Below are 8713 nucleotides of genomic sequence, written 5' to 3'. Positions count from 1 at the left end.
CCAGAGAGCAAATGCTTGTAAAGCGCCTGCTGTGGAGCACTTTACAAAAGTCATTAATTAGTGTGATCTAGGGCCATATAGAATAGTATTGTGGCGTATATTTTAATTGTCCTATGTAGTTGGAAGAAGAAATAAACGAAAATGGTGATCGTCCAAACACGCCATCCCACCTCACCCTTCCAAAAATACCATTCCCTGGCCACCCCCACCCAAAAAAACCAACAATACAAAAACGAGCCAGGTAGGAGTCGAACCTACAATCTTCTGATCCGTAGTCAGACGCGTTATCCATTGCGCCACTGGCCCTCCCGAAAGCGGGCGGGGGAGGGCGTCTACACAAGGTCTAGAAGGGCGGGAGTGGAACGTCCTATCTACCAATGAGTTTACAGCATGACTTGGGTGGGTTCGTGCGCTGAGCTGCAGCCGCTGTGGGTGGGGTCGGGAAAGAGAGTAGTGGTCAGAGTGGAGCCAGGATCTGGCCAACAGCCTCGGTGGACACCTGCGCAGGACTGGGATCTTGGTTTAGGTTAGTCTTTCAAGTCTTGGTAGCGAGCAGGATGTACGCAAGCGCAAAGAGACAAACCTTTCCAGACGAAAGAAACTTGTCACCCCCGCTGTTAAGTGTTGAGTCTCACGGGGGCGCAAGGAGCTTCTGTGTTCCTTCGATAGCTCAGCTGGTAGAGCGGAGGACTGTAGTGAGAAACGCTTGTGCGAGACATCCTTAGGTCGCTGGTTCGACTCCGGCTCGAAGGAGACAGTTTTTTTTACCCCTTCCACTCTATGCAACTGTAGAGATTTCAAATTGAAATAAACCTTGCCGGATAACCCTTATATTTACTTGTCTGTGTATTTGTAAATACTTCCCCTGTGGAATATAAGCACCTTGAGGGCAAGGGAGCATTTTCTCAAAAGACTTTTAGTTACTAGTCTGGGTACGAACATACTTTCCCAGTAGAATATAAGACCCTTTGGGGCAGGGTCTGTAGGGTCCCAGCAGTGCATAGCTGTGGAATGGAGTTCGAAGCTTCAGTAGACCAAGAAACCTTAGAGTTCCCTCCACTCCAAAGAAGCGGGGGGACGCTCTAAAACGAAGCAGTGCATATTTGTTCCTGGTGTTTGGATTTCCTTTTGTTTTCGGGGGGATAGGGGGAATACTGTACTTGATCAATGAAAAAAATATATAAAAGGTTGATCAGGGCTACCTCTATGAGAGCTAGTGGCAGAGCCAGAAAGAAAGAAAAAGTAAGAACCTAGAAGAAACAGCTAGAGAGAAACAAGGAGAAAAGAGACAAAGAGAAGAGGGGAAACNGCAAAAGACCATAAAAGAACACTCCAGGGTCCCAGAGGTTCCTGCTTATATGCAATTTTCTCCACTCATCTGTGTGAAGATGGGATTAACTCTCCCCTATTATTCTTTAGATTTTAGCCAACAGGAACATATACACCTCCACTTAATCCTTAAGTGTGTGTGTATGGGGGTGGGGGTGGGGGGCCTATGACTCACGTGTGCTAGTGAGTAAGAAATCAAAAACTACTGACTGCCCCCTGGGCAGTCTGAAGCAAAGTTAAAACTGCTATTGGTCCATGTAGAAGTGGAAGGTAGACACAGGAAATAAAACAAAAAACTGTCTTTAAATATGATGGTAACTTCCTGTGAGTAGGTTTTTCCCCCCTTTGAACTTAGCCTTGGAAGAGCTTGGGCTTGAGACTTCAGACTGCTTCCCTTGGACTGCTATGTGGGTGAGTAAAAAGATGGACTCCCTTTCCTTGACTTTTCTGGAGGCACTTGGAGAAGGCCTCATGACTAGAAGCTTTGTTTAGTTAACATCTATGTCCCCCTTGCTAAGGTCTCTGAAGTCCTGCCTGGTTTGGACCAGGCTGGAGTAATATTTTCTCTCTTTCTCTCTCTCTCTCTCTCTCTCTCTCTCTCTCTCTCTCTCTCTCTCTCTCTCTCTCTCTCTCTCTCTCTCTCTCTCTCCTTGCTTTCATTCTTTCTATTTATAAATAAACTACCATAAAAGTCATTCTGACTTGTATAATTCATTTGGAATTAAGTAATTAATTCCTGGAGTCCAAACTCTTAAATAATCAGTCCAACCACAATTTTACTCCTTACATTAGCTCTCTGCCTATGGGGCAGTGCTTGTGGTCTTTTAGGGTATGAATTTTCTTTTCCAGTAAAAGGTTCTTACTAAGTGTGAAAGGTGAGGGATTCCAAGTTCTTGATTGGTTAAGTTAAAATAAACAAAAGGAGTTTAAATTCTCTTTCACATAAGATTATGGGGGAAGGGATGATGTTTGTTTTGTCTTTATGTCTGCAAATGTGAAATCATCATTAGAAGATATATGATTTTTTCTGAAGTATTTTTTGTAATTCAGTCATTTTGGAATCTAATAAGTAATCAATTATTTCTGAAAAATAATAATTTCTAACAAAAGATCACAGCATGCAGAATTATATCCAGTTTTTCTGACACTTCTCTAGACCCATGCTATATTATGTGAAGTTTTTCTACACCCCAGTATCATTGAATTTTTTTCCATGTATTATCTGATTTTTCTTCACTTCTCCTTTACTCTGGGTTTTTGCTGATTTTATTTGATTATTGGATAAGAAGTAAGTTTAAACATCTCTGAAGATTATTGTGTCTTTAGCACAAGTTTGGGCTGTACAAGACTTGAGGTATTTGGTTTCTAACCAGAATCTGCCTTTATTGAGAAGCTGGCCTTTTCTCAATCAATAAACCTATTTCTTTTTGGCTTGGAGATTTTGTTTTATTTTTTGGTGTCTCAGCTAATAAAATTCCACCATATGTCTCTTAAAGGAGAAAGGTCAGAGTTTCATTTTGTGCAGAGAAAGCTTAGGATGGAGACAGAATTCAGTCACTTAGCATCTACTTGAAAGAACCAGCAGCAGGTCTTGAGGTTAAGACTCTCAAAGGGAATAATGAAAAAAATCCAAGATGGAGGGGGTCCTAGCAGTGCCAGCTGTCAAACTATACTACAAAATTGGAATCAACAAAAACTATCTGATACTGATTAAAATGATTGATCAGGGGAACAGATGAAGTGAATGAGCATAGCTTAGTGTTCACTATATCAAAAGATCCCATCTATTGGTCTAAGGACTCAGTATTCAATAAAAATGACTGTGAAAACTCTAAAACAGTTAAAATTGGGCTTAGACCAGTATTTCAAACTATACAGCAAAATAGGTTTCAAACAGATACATGACCTAGATATAAAAAGATTACATCATGAACAAATTACAAGAGATGGCAGGTCAAATGAAGGTTTTGGCGGGAGAGAGGAGAAACCAGGTAATTTTTGAGTCAATGGGGAAGCAGCCAGGAGATAATGAAGATGAGAGAGGGTGAGGAAAAACTCCAGGAGGAAATCCTTTTAAAAAAAATGAGACCAAGGAGTACTAGCAAAGTCTTTGGCCTTGGTAAGAAAGGCCAGTTCTTGCTCCGAGAATGGAGCAGAGGAATGATGCAGTGAATTATGTGGAGGAGTTTTAAGGTAGGAAGTAAGGGAGAACTCAGGACAGGTGGCTTCCATTTTGTCTGGAGGTATTTCCTCATGAGGAAGAGGGGAAGGGGATAAAACCGGGGAGCAGAGAAGATAGGTTGAAGAGAAGGCTTAAAATAGCAACATCAGAGAGCCTGATAGTCATTCAGGGAAGAATAAACATATTGCTCCATAGCAATGAAGGCCAAATTTAGCTTCTATAACTCAAATGTGTAATGGAGCCAGTCTACACAAACTCTGTGACTTCTAGCCTTCCTTGGCAGCTAAATTTAGGGTGGAAGTGCAGAAGGTGAAGGGTGTGGGTAATCCAGGGTTAGAGTTTGGCAAGGCATGAATGAATGTGATCTGATACCAGGGCAAGAGACTCAAGGGTCGAGTTCAGAAATGCAGTCAACTTTGAGTCAGGATAGTGGCAGGAGGTAAAGGAAGCTAGAGCAGAGAATCAGAGAGGGGCAACCAGAATGGTCTGGAGTATGATCAGTTGAATTTTAATGATGTTTAGTATGGAAAAGAGAAGCCTGGTTTACCAATTTCTGCTTTTAAAAGCAAAGATAATGTTAATCAGCATCAGTTTACAGGAAACAGAAAATCTTAAATTGTGATATAAACAAATGAGATAAAAAAAAAACTAAGCTACTTTTAAATTATGTGAATTTTAAACATCTGTAAAATTTCATTCCACTTTCAGAACCTGATGGTTAAAAAAACCTTCTATATAGGTCTCAGGAAAACGAATTTATTCTTAACATAAAATTCATGTCATTTACCACAAAACTAAGACAAAGTATGTAAAGGCAAAAAAAAAAAATCTGGAATCCTATTTACAAATGTATATACCATGTGAGTCATTGCAAGGTTGCTTGTTAGTAGTAAACACCACAGCATACCCTTTCATATACTCCACTCCAAAATTTCTGCAGTGTTAAAGATTGTTTCACCAAAAATTAAATTCAAGGATGGATGGTCATCAAAGACAGAAAGACTAATTAGAGTTCCCAATAGTTCAAGTCAACCAAAACAGTTGTGAGGAAGAGATTAGATCTGAATTTTGCCTGAGAAGGCAAAACTAGGGACCACAGGGAGAAGTTGAAGAGGAAAGTTCAGATTTGATATCACGGGAACAAAAAACATCTGCTACTAATGCTCTCCCAAAGAGAAATGAGCTTCTCCAGAACGGAACTTCTATTAATTAGTCTTGTTATCTGATTTTGGGGATCAGGCCTGAGAGTATAAGATTGGAGGCCTAAGCCTTCTGCAGCTATACAGAATATCGATCGCTGATTGGTCCACGCAGAATCAAGGTTGGCTAGATCGGCCAGAGAGCAAATGCTTGTAAAGCGCCTGCTGTGGAGCACTTTACAAAAGTCATTAATTAGTGTGATCTAGGGCCATATAGAATAGTATTGTGGCGTATATTTTAATTGTCCTATGTAGTTGGAAGAAGAAATAAACGAAAATGGTGATCGTCCAAACACGCCATCCCACCTCACCCTTCCAAAAATACCATTCCCTGGCCACCCCCACCCAAAAAAACCAACAATACAAAAACGAGCCAGGTAGGAGTCGAACCTACAATCTTCTGATCCGTAGTCAGACGCGTTATCCATTGCGCCACTGGCCCTCCCGAAAGCGGGCGGGGGAGGGCGTCTACACAAGGTCTAGAAGGGCGGGAGTGGAACGTCCTATCTACCAATGAGTTTACAGCATGACTTGGGTGGGTTCGTGCGCTGAGCTGCAGCCGCTGTGGGTGGGGTCGGGAAAGAGAGTAGTGGTCAGAGTGGAGCCAGGATCTGGCCAACAGCCTCGGTGGACACCTGCGCAGGACTGGGATCTTGGTTTAGGTTAGTCTTTCAAGTCTTGGTAGCGAGTAGGATGTACGCAAGCGCAAAGAGACAAACCTTTCCAGACGAAAGAAACTTGTCACCCCCGCTGTTAAGTGTTGAGTCTCACGGGGGCGCAAGGAGCTTCTGTGTTCCTTCGATAGCTCAGCTGGTAGAGCGGAGGACTGTAGTGAGAAACGCTTGTGCGAGACATCCTTAGGTCGCTGGTTCGACTCCGGCTCGAAGGAGACAGTTTTTTTTACCCCTTCCACTCTATGCAACTGTAGAGATTTCAAATTGAAATAAACCTTGCCGGATAACCCTTATATTTACTTGTCTGTGTATTTGTAAATACTTCCCCTGTGGAATATAAGCACCTTGAGGGCAAGGGAGCATTTTCTCAAAAGACTTTTAGTTACTAGTCTGGGTACGAACATACTTTCCCAGTAGAATATAAGACCCTTTGGGGCAGGGTCTGTAGGGTCCCAGCAGTGCATAGCTGTGGAATGGAGTTCGAAGCTTCAGTAGACCAAGAAACCTTAGAGTTCCCTCCACTCCAAAGAAGCGCTGGGACGCTCTAAAACGAAGCAGTGCATATTTGTTCCTGGTGTTTGGATTTCCTTTTGTTTTCGGGGGGATAGGGGGAATACTGTACTTGATCAATGAAAAAAATATATAAAAGGTTGATCAGGGCTACCTCTATGAGAGCTAGTGGCAGAGCCAGAAAGAAAGAAAAAGTAAGAACCTAGAAGAAACAGCTAGAGAGAAACAAGGAGAAAAGAGACAAAGAGAAGAGGGGAAACAATCAGCTACAGAAACGAGACAGAAAGAAGAAATGGGCAAAGGGAAGACTGCTAGAGAGAAAGAAATGGGAGAGACGAGGAGAAATAAGAAATAGAGAAGGCAAGAAAGAGAAGAAACGGAGAAAGGGGCAATGATAGAATAAAAAGACAAAAGAGGCAGAGGAAGAAAGGAAGACAGAAATATAATAGACGAAGAGGAAAAAAACAGGGAAGGAGATAGGGTGAAGAAAAAGGCAGTGAGAGAAAGAAGAGACAGATGAGAGAAAGAGGCAATGATAGAAGGAAGAGACCAAACAGGAAAAGTCAGAGAGAAAAGAGACAAGACAGATGGAAATAGAGAAAAAGTCAGGAAGACAGAGATAAAGAAAAAGCCTAGGAGAGTAAGGAAGGTGAGTATGAACCGAGAACGGGGGAAGGAAGGATGCAAAGCAAGGCCTTTCGCCGGCTTGGGGGGGGGGGGGGAAGTCTCTGGGCGGGGTCCCCACGAGGTGCTTTGTTTTTAAGCACAATCCTTTTACTTGAAATCCCCTTGGCTGGATAAATCCACACTCCAGAATAAGAGCCCTCTCCAGACTAAAAGCCCCCTCCCCTCCCCAGCAACCTCTCCGACCGTCCCACCTTCAGGGTTCCTGGGACAGGCGCTCGGCTCGGCCTGGCCGCGGCCAGAGAAAGTTTGTGAAAAGCTACCCCAGGATCCATTAGAGATATCTGGATGGTGCTGCGGGAAGGTGAGAGAAGAAAGGGGAGAGGGGGTGGAAGTATTTTCCTCTCCGAGAGCTAGCAGAAACACTGGCAGGCGGGCGGCATGTGAGGAGAGGAGGCAGCGGCGGTGTAGCTGCTTTATGGCGCCGTCCTGGGCGAGTCTTTGCAGCTTCCTTCGATAGCTCAGCTGGTAGAGCGGAGGACTGTAGAGGTACACATCCCTGGCTATCCTTAGGTCGCTGGTTCGATTCCGGCTCGAAGGAGAAGCTCACTTTTTGACTAAAAGTTTCTGCTTTTAGAAAAAAAGTTTGGCGTGACTTAGTTCCGGAGGAAAGAGAAAGTATTAAGCAGGATGGAAACTTGGGTTATTGAATTGTCAATCAGAGCCGCTGTCAGCGCTCCCTAGGGGAAGTGCTAAAAAGTGCTCCTCCAGGAGGGGAATTAGCTCAAATGGTAGAGCGCTCGCTTAGCATGCGAGAGGTAGCGGGATCGATGCCCGCATTCTCCAGTTACCCTTTTTTTCCCCTTTCCACATTAATCTTCCCATTCTGTGATCCAAACAGCATCACTTTACTCCCTATTTCACCAACTTTACAATTGGCACTGTCCTTGCATTTTTGTTGGAGAATAAAGGAACTTACACGCTAACTGGGGAGACCACATGGAAATAAACAAACGAATAAATAAACAAACAAGAAGCAAGAGATGGACAAGATAAACAGGAAATAATTGGCATGCGGGGTGGGAGTGGGGAGAGTGTGGCAGTACACATTGGCTCCTGATAGTTCAGTGCTAGAAAAAAATCTCCTGGGATGGTGACAAATTTCACATTCGATTCCCACCTCACCTCTTTCCCTTTTCTGGCCCCTCTCACTTGCCCCCCTCACCCACTGTAACCCAGGCTCTTTTCTGATCACCCACCAGCTTGTGATCTTGGGACACAACAGGCTGGAGTTGGGGCCTCCCACCCCTAAGCTAAGGGACTTGCCCAAGGTTGTGCTTTACCCAGCCCCTGTACATAAAAGGCCCATAATACATGTTTATTGAATTGAATTAATAACTGAAAGAACCAAGATGAATAGGGAACCTTTAAAAAAAAAAACCTATGTGGATTCAGTAGCCATTGAAGTGAAAAAAAACTGAATATAGTTTTATATTATACTTTAAGAAAAAAAGATAAAATATTAAATTTATTCTGCCTTTCTCATTCCCTAAGTGACTGGACAAAGCACTTTCCTTATCGACAAAGAGAGTGGATGAGAGGGCCCCAATTCTTTTCCACCTCTAGTTTGTATAACCCAGAAAATGATAAATACTAAAATATATGCTTCATATATTTTATGATCAATTAAGGGAGAAAGGAGGGAAATTGAGATGAAAGAAGACAAAAACAGAGAAAAAGGATGACACTTCTAGAGACATAGGGTAACAAAAGTCTGATGGGAAAATGATTGGGTCTGGTCCTCCAGGTATATCCATAGGTGTCCCTCGGGGGTCTGTCCTGGGCTCTCCTCTCCCTCTCTGCTTGTTGATTGATTTCATGAACTCCCATGGATTTAAATGTCCTCTCTATGTAAATGATTCTCAGATCTAATCTTTCTGGCCCAATCTTTCTGCTCACCTCCAATCCTGCATCTCCAACTGCCCTTCAGATATCTCAGAATTAGATGTCCAGCAGAAGACTGAAATATGCCCCAAATGTAACATCCTATTTTCCCCTAAATCCTTAGACCTCCTACTTTCCCTATGGCTGTAGAGAACTACACCCCCCCCCCCCCAGGCCATCAGGCTCACAATCTAGAAGTCATCCTACACCCCTCTCCCCATCTTCCACTCCCCCAAATGGAAGCTGTCCCC

The 8713-nt window shown here is 43.2% G+C and overlaps 6 non-coding genes across 6 annotated transcripts; 4 read left to right on the top strand and 2 right to left on the bottom strand.

Moving 5' to 3' along the window:
* Positions 1-233: 233 nt before the first annotated feature.
* Positions 234-306, bottom strand: TRNAR-ACG. The gene has a single exon. It is a non-coding gene; the product is annotated as a tRNA-Arg (tRNA).
* Positions 307-659: 353 nt separating this feature from the next.
* On the top strand, positions 660-753 carry TRNAY-GUA. The gene is made up of 2 exons: positions 660-696; positions 718-753. It is a non-coding gene; the product is annotated as a tRNA-Tyr (tRNA).
* A 4326-nt stretch (positions 754-5079) lies between these two features.
* On the bottom strand, positions 5080-5152 carry TRNAR-ACG. The gene has a single exon. It is a non-coding gene; the product is annotated as a tRNA-Arg (tRNA).
* Positions 5153-5505: 353 nt separating this feature from the next.
* TRNAY-GUA lies at positions 5506-5599 on the top strand. The gene is made up of 2 exons: positions 5506-5542; positions 5564-5599. It is a non-coding gene; the product is annotated as a tRNA-Tyr (tRNA).
* A 1429-nt stretch (positions 5600-7028) lies between these two features.
* On the top strand, positions 7029-7119 carry TRNAY-GUA. Its single transcript is given in 2 exon segments — positions 7029-7065; positions 7084-7119. It is a non-coding gene; the product is annotated as a tRNA-Tyr (tRNA).
* Positions 7120-7291: 172 nt separating this feature from the next.
* TRNAA-AGC lies at positions 7292-7364 on the top strand. The gene has a single exon. It is a non-coding gene; the product is annotated as a tRNA-Ala (tRNA).
* Positions 7365-8713: the final 1349 nt, after the last annotated feature.

Source organism: Gracilinanus agilis, chromosome 1 (genome assembly GCF_016433145.1).
Source record: "Gracilinanus agilis isolate LMUSP501 chromosome 1, AgileGrace, whole genome shotgun sequence".
Lineage (NCBI taxonomy): Eukaryota > Metazoa > Chordata > Mammalia > Didelphimorphia > Didelphidae > Gracilinanus > Gracilinanus agilis.
The sequence above is the reverse complement of the archived record's forward strand: the minus strand, read 5'-3'. Positions and strand labels throughout refer to the sequence as shown.